The sequence below is a fragment of the Vollenhovia emeryi genome, unplaced genomic scaffold (assembly GCF_000949405.1).
Source record: "Vollenhovia emeryi isolate VEMERY1.0 unplaced genomic scaffold, V.emery_V1.0 DF939153.1, whole genome shotgun sequence".
Classification (NCBI taxonomy): domain Eukaryota; kingdom Metazoa; phylum Arthropoda; class Insecta; order Hymenoptera; family Formicidae; genus Vollenhovia; species Vollenhovia emeryi.
Genome location: NW_011967213.1, coordinates 1,615,446 through 1,621,848, shown reverse-complemented (window position 1 = coordinate 1,621,848; position 6,403 = coordinate 1,615,446).

The window sequence follows — 6,403 nt, the reverse complement described above, 5'->3', positions numbered from 1 at the left end:
TTTGACGTACCATATTATTGATGTCTCACGTCGAATCGTTTTCAAAGCCAAATCAAGCACCGCGAGGTAAGCGTTTGCTTAACGGCCAGGTAGCCGAGAAGCTTGTACACCGTAAAATTATGACATTTTTATCGAATGCGTAAGAATTCTGAACGCGAGTAACGGCTACTGCAAAGACTTTGTGATATTTCGTGACACGCAGAGTTGATGCGTGTGATTGAATGTAATTACTGATGATACATGAACATTTCACACTAATATGAACGAACAGAGCCTCACCTTTATGGACAATCAACAGAAAAGATGCATACAGTTATTATTCGCGTATAAAAATTTGCAAAATTGCAAAATTGCAAAATACAAATCACAGCTCTCTAAATTTCTATTAAAGTACGCGCAACTATTATGCGTATGTACTTTGAATTTATAAGTTTACAATAGAATGATAAACAAAATCAATCCAACTATCACAAAACGGAATACTGTTGCGTCGTTTTTAAAATAGAGAAATTCAATCTCCATCTCTTTATGTATCGAGAATTCATTTTTTAAATAACTTTATCCGCGAGAAATTATGAGATGTCTTTCACTTCTGTTGCCCATAACGAATATAATGCAACAAGTCGCGAAGTAACATTCTAGACTTTGTGAATAAATGAATTTGTATTGTAAACGTCCACGAAATTTTTACAAATTTTGATAATAATATACTGGGGACAAAATACGCACAGATTATATGATATATAATCTTTTTTTCAGGATTCGATGCAATAAACGCGACACGCAGAGTTAAATCGATTATACTTTCAAGTACGCTATTTATTTACGTGTTATTGCTCAATTTGGCATTCAGAAGATTGAACAAAAGACTCGCGGAACATAGTAGCTACCCTTTATTCCCTGTTCGAGGCGTGACTTTGCGGAAGACCCCTTTGACTTTATCCCTGATAAGTATAAACCGGTACGCTAATGGAAAGTGCTTAAATATTTAATCCAGCAGAGCCTGCGGGGACCCGGCCGAACGCGTTCTATGTTCGACGCAGAGAAAATTTCATACGTTCTGACCAGCGTAGAGAAAATTTCGATATTCACCTTAACGTACATCCTCCGTCACGTTACATAATTTATTACTATGATACTATACTTTATTTATACTATAAATTAAAATATGTATGAAGTAATCGAACGCAAGAGAAAATTAACGAAAAAAATTTTTACTTAAAATTACTAATATTTCCTTGCTAAAAATATTTTTTTAATCCTCGTTTTATTAATTGTAAGCAAATCACTGTCCAAAGAGACAAGCAATGTTAAGAATTAGCGGTATTAAATACTACTCAAATATTTAAGTGTTTTCGTACATAAAGAAGCACATAAAAGATTTATTTTTAATAATAAGAGAGCAAAGTCGTGCGAAGAACTTGACATTTATCCTTCCGTTACAAAAGAATTCAAGAATTATACTCCTTGTATATTTCGCTTGCGTGTCGCAGAGCGTTTTTAAATCGAAAGTCGATTATTTGTACATTTTGTTCCACTTGAAAGCGCTCCTCTCGCGCGCCCGAGAGGAGGTAATTTCGCGATGAGAGCGTTCTCTCTTTCTCGTGCACGCATATATCAGCGGCTGCGTGTCGACTTGGCGAGAGCTAATGCGTGGCCGCATAGAAAGTAACGAGCAACCAAAGCAAACCAGACGGCCGCGGCTTCGTCGTCGTCCGTGTGCCTGTAACTAGGGTGCAATCAATAACCAAGATGGCCGTGTACGCGCCCGCTGTAAAACGCTCGCGCCGTATTTAATGTTGCACGAGACGAACTAATGCACGCTCTCTCCCGACAACGAGGCCGACCGACCGCGAAGCCCAATGTTAAAATAACAACATCGCGCCGCTCGTTAATCGGTCCGGATTAATACCTGGTAACGACGAGGCAAATTTCACGAGCGCCCCGCGAAAACATCAGAATTTTTACGCTTTATCAGCGCCGCGGCGTAAATCAAGCAGGACTTTTAAATGATGAAGGAAACTGTTTCAGACAATTCTCCAGAAATCGGGTCGGACTCGGGATAAAACGAGTTTAGAAATTAATAGCATCGGCGAATTAGCGTACCTAATACTAATTTTATTCAAAGAAAGCCTCTAGCTGCGTTTCTTTAAGTAATTATTTAAACAATATAATGAAAAGGAATAGCTAAGCATACGTAGCGATAAGAAAATTATTTTGTCTTAATTACTTATTTATTTGTAATATTTTTCTTTTTTAGCTGATACTTTTTGTTCAGAGTGAACGGTTTTATATATACTAATTTCAGATTAAATTTTAAAATTTTAATTAGGAATGTTTCTATTATAAATTAATGTCCGAACGTTGCAGCATAATGTAAACATCGTAATCACATGTTGCCTTAATGGATGGAAAATATTTTAATAAAGCATCGCCTCTATTTAAAACATTCATACGTTTCCTTGCGACATCTGATTTTTCTTGCAACATCGTACCCTTTCCCTTCTTATTTCTCATAATGTCACTCATCGAGTAAAAATTTTCCAAGCTACGTCGACCGCGTTAAATGCACCTTTTACGACATCCTGGTCGACACCGTGGACCGAAATTACAAGATTGCGCTATTACGTTCGGAAATTGATATTACGCAAGCAAATTGCCGACGGGACTTCTCGCGAGGAGACCGCGTTACAACCGCGTCATTATCAATGGTCGCCGATCGATATTAGCATAGATTAGCGCAATTTCGATAGTAGCGCACGCATCGCTCGGGCGCCACTTAAGGACGGTTAACCGTTCGTTAGTCGCGACGATCAAAACAGGGTTCGGCGGGACCCTCCGTAACCACTCCATGCAGTATCGCACTAATTGCGGCCGCGGATGGCGGTTACTGCTCCTCGGGGTTAATTCCCAGTGGCGTAGCCGCGGAAATCGCGCGACGCCACGGCCCGTCCGTCGGCCCGTTTCCCGCCGCCCTCGCGCCCTTGGCGTCAAAGGGTTAGACCAAAATCGCACGAGGAAAACGCTCGCCGGCCCAAACATTAGCACCGTCGCAAGATGCTCGGTACTTACGCGTGATTAATGCCGGCAATTAAAGAAACGCGGTGAGAAACCGCGTAACGATACGAGCGTCGTTCCGCTCGCGCGTAATCGTCAAATCGCTGTTTCAAAACCTACTCGTTATCTTCTTTCGTAGATCTCATTTTAGAAGAGCGCGGGACAGTCTTAATTGAAGATTTTGTCAAACGCATGTGCGAGTCTCATTCTTATTCTCATGTTAGATTATCTTCTGTTTGTTCCTATTTCTTCAACTGTTACAAATAATATCGTCTAAGACTCCTCTCGAAAAATTCCTAGATCTTTAATTTTCGGTAGCACTTTACAGAGTTGCATCTCGAGATAAATAAGCAATTAACCCAACTTGGCCATTTACATATTTTAAAATTTCTTGTATCCAAATCTAGAGATTCTGTTGTACGTGATGGTCTTATCTTTCCATCACTTAAAATTAATTATCGCTACTCTAAATCGGACTTGGATAACGTATTAGGTGCGCGGGACTATGATCCAATACTTTTTTTAAAGGAGTCCCTCTCATCGCTCCTCGCGGAATCTAAACCCATGTGTACCCGACGATTTATGTATGCTCAGGGGAGACGAAGAGCAGGAGAGAGATCGGGGGCAGAGCGTAGAGAGGGCGAAACGCCCCACGCGTGTCTGCGTATCGTTTACCCGTTATTTATTTCCTAAAATTTGAAAATTATACCGCATTTAATACCGCCGCTGGCCGCCGCTCCTCCTCCGTGTTTTATTCATGTCGCAATAAATAAGGAACAAAAGACTGTTTTCTGCAAAGTGACGCATCGGATGCGTACAAAAGGGAGACAGTACCTTCTCCTTCCGTGCCCTTTCGCCCACAAATCAAACCGCGCCTTCAGGCTGGCACGAATGCTTGCATCAATAATTATTGCGAATATTTTCCTCATATATTATATGTTTTTTTCCATTACGATTAACTTTATGTATCTTAAAGATAAATCTCGATTATATCTTTGCCAAATTTATCTGAAAACTTATCGCAGAGATAACTTCCTCTATTATTATATCTGTGCAATCAGTCACTCTGCGAGAACAATGAAAAGTTGTCCCAAATTTCCAGCAATCCGTTCGCCCTCGTCTTCTCTTAATTTTTTCTTGGCCTCGCGTATCGGTGCACAAAGTAAATGTGAAGCACATATACAGACGCAGGCCGTACTTCGTTCGTACTCTACCGCTTTTAGATGCAATCTTCTTGGCCCCAGCTCGGTAGCCGCTTAAATAATAGATTTTACGACGTCGTGACCAAAATGGCCACGTAATATAACTTGGAGGGTTGCTGTAAATTGTGCGCGAGTACGCGTCGCCGAAGTTCACGTAATTTCGGACCGTGCTTTACATTCTCTCGCAAGAGCGTATCGTGTGTAAGTCATTACACGGGAGCACGTAATTGGAGTAACGTAAGTGACGTTATCAACGCCGATCAAGACCTACAAGTACCGAGATACTATATTATGTACCATTATCACTTCCGTTATTAAAGTGAATTAAGATACTTTTAAAGCAATGGATTTTTTATCTTCGCCTGGCGTAACAAAGGCGCAGATCTCTTTAAAGAATGTAGCAATCCTATCAACTTTTTATTTAATAGATTACAAACCTGTTACCGTATATGATTTTTATCTGCTTGATAATCCACTCGCATACAATTTTTCTACATTTGATGTTAGAGATCTATAGTAACTCTTCGTTTAACCAGCACCAACAGAATGAAACTGGCGCAGTATATAATAAAAACGAATAGATCCAAGTATTGAAATAACTGATTAGTAATTTAGAAAGGAAGAATAACAAAAATATATTCTATAAAATATCAAAATTTTCCGCGTGTTAAACAGACTTTAGCGCGGAGAGTTATTATATTAAAAAATATGTATGGATTTAACTATATAATTAATATCTTGGGATTGATTCATCAAGCAGCCGCTGTAATCGCGCGACCATCGAGCGCTACTCCAGCGAAAAGTCAAGCTCGCCTTAATGACGCAGCCGTGAGAGATCGTGGCTTATTAATTTTTCGAGAGAGGACCACCGTGCAGCCTCTCCCATCGGAGCGGGCGACACTATGGAGATAGAAGGAGCGGCTCTTGGCAGATGGTACCCGAGGGGATATCCTTGCTCGGGATATCAAGGGTTACCCGCTGCCGCCACGGGGACAGTGGCAACGCGCGCGCAAGTAAAGGGTAACTGATTCTAATCACACGCCCTCGCTGCGCCGTAACCTACTACGGCGCTATGATGAATGGCCAGAATGCACCATGACTACCGAATGTGTGCGGCCAATGTGGCCCGCGATATTAATATCTGCATGATTGATCTGCAATTCGTACAACTTCGAAAGTGCCAAATGCGCCTAAGCGTAATCACGATGCGGGAGACTTTGGCGCATCGCACGAAGCATCCTATCTTTTTCTTTTCGTACGAAGAGCATCGCAATTATTTACAAATATTTAGTATGATAATAATTCTAATTAAGTAGTAGAAGAAAGGGGAATAAAAGAGAAGAGATGAAATTCTAAGAATAATACGAGAATAGAATCTGATCGAAAATTACACTTTGCTTCCATTTAATAATTTTAAAAAACTACCATTCAATAATCTATTTGCAAGATATGAAATACAGTAAAGAAATTTTTACAAGTATTTTCATTCCGGTGCTCGCGATCGGTCACCGATTATTTACGCTTGCAGTTTCGATCATTATATCGCGAGTTTTCAGTGATTTTCATAGAAAGCAGCTTAAAAAATCGCGGCATGTCTGGTTTACGCCCGTGTTTATAGAAGCGGCACGCCAGAACTCCGGTATCCGATTCAATTTAGATAACAATCTCGATCGCCGCACGCGCAATAAAAATACGCGGCTCGACCGTACCCGTGAATTATGGAGGCGCCGTATTAAAATCGTTTGCAATTTTGTATCTGATTGCGCGGTGCGCGACACGCTGTATAAGCCATTCGCGTTTCGATCTGCACGCATAAATTTTTTCCGGGAAGATTATCATTCGATCCAAAAACGTTGGTCATTGGTAAAACACAATAATTAGCCAGAAGAAAGAATGAAAATTGCGTACGCATATACAATCCACGAAATTGCAATGATCGTGCTGTAATTGCCTTATTGCAACGATTACAAATGATAGAAGTTTTCGAATAAAAAAATACATATGTCATTCGTTACTGTTATAATTGTAATTCTTGTATGTAAAATTGAGAGATTTTACTTTTGCACTTTAAAACTTCCAGAGACCTTTATAGATTTTTTTATTTAAATATGCGTGAAAGAACTTTAGCAAACTTTAATTCTTAT